This window comes from Taudactylus pleione, unplaced genomic scaffold (assembly GCF_031769625.1).
Source record: "Taudactylus pleione unplaced genomic scaffold, aTauple2 ptg000612l, whole genome shotgun sequence".
NCBI lineage: Eukaryota > Metazoa > Chordata > Amphibia > Anura > Myobatrachidae > Taudactylus > Taudactylus pleione.
Window position 1 is genome coordinate 544323 of NW_028285014.1, and position 1379 is coordinate 545701.

At 30.2% G+C, this 1379-nt stretch overlaps 1 non-coding gene across 1 annotated transcript; it reads left to right on the plus strand.

Moving 5' to 3' along the window:
• The first annotated feature begins 739 nt into the window (after positions 1-739).
• Positions 740-812, plus strand: TRNAR-UCG (transfer RNA arginine (anticodon UCG)). Its single transcript has one exon. It is a non-coding gene; the product is annotated as a tRNA-Arg (tRNA).
• The last annotated feature ends 567 nt before the right edge of the window (positions 813-1379 follow it).

A 1379-nucleotide genomic window follows, 5' to 3' on the forward strand; every position in this document is an offset into this window, starting at 1 on the left:
TTATAGGTTTTTTAGGTTTTTGGTGCATAGTAAAAGGTATCCTTTTGGAAAATGTAAGTATTTACCTCTTAACTTGTTCAATTTTGGTAATCTGTGTTGGAAAAAAATCTTTGACCAAATTGTTACAATAAAGGATATTTGCATATCTGCATATAAAAATTATATCTCACATGTTTAAAATGAATCACTGAAATCCGAACATCCATAGGCCAATGAGAAATTGCTATAAAGCCTACATCCCTAATATTTTCATAAAACTTAAAAAACCTTTAGGAAAATGTCAGTGTTTACCTGTTAACTTGTTTGATTTTGGTAATCTGTGTTGCAAAGCAATTGTTTGACCAAATTGATACTATAATGGTTATTTGCATATCTGCATATAAAAAATACATCTCACATGTTTAGAAGGAATCAGTGAAATCAGAACAGCCATAGCTCAATGAGAAATTGCTCTAATGCCTACATCCCTAATCTTTTTATAAAACTTTATAGCATGCCTATAGAAAAGTTAAGTTATTTCTCAGCTAAGTTAAGGATTTTACAAAATCTAGGCTATGTGAAAGGTATACTTTGTAATGTTCACTCAACATAAATCACTAAAATATGTTGGATTTCATTTTGTAATTCATATGCAAGTTTTTCCAAAACATATATCTAGAAAAAACTCCTAAATTTTGAATGTTATACTTGAGGTTACTATTACCACACCTTCCACAGGTTTGACAACTTCTATAAAGATGACCGCGTGGCTTAATGGATAAGGCGTCTGACTTCGGATCAGAAGATTGAGGGTTCGAGTCCCTTCGTGGTTGAGTCTTTCATTTTGTCACAATTTGAAATCTTCAAACTCTGCATGAATTCAATGGATGACAATGTTGTAAAGAATGTACATTTCTAAATGTAATTCCCATAGGAAAATAAATACAACATAAACAATGATGTGCATGATGTACACATAGTTATAGTTTTTTTAGGTTTTTGGTGCATAGTAAAAGGTATCCTTTTGGAAAAGGTAAGTATTTACCTGTTAACTTGTTCAATTTTGGTAATCTGTGTTGGAAAAAAATCTTTGACCAAATTGATACAATTAAGGATATTTGCATATCTGCATATAAAAATTATATCTCACATGTTTAAAATGAATCATTGAAATCCGAACATCCATAGTCCAATGAGAAATTGCTATAAAGCCTACATCCCTAATATTTTCATAAAACTTAAAAAACCTTTAGGAAAATGTAAGTGTTTACCTGTTAACTTGTTTGATTTTGGTAATCTGTGTTGCAAAGCAGTTCTTTGACCAAATTGATACTATAATGGTTATTTGCATATCTGCATATAAAAAATACATCTCACATGTTTAGAAGGAATCAGTGAAA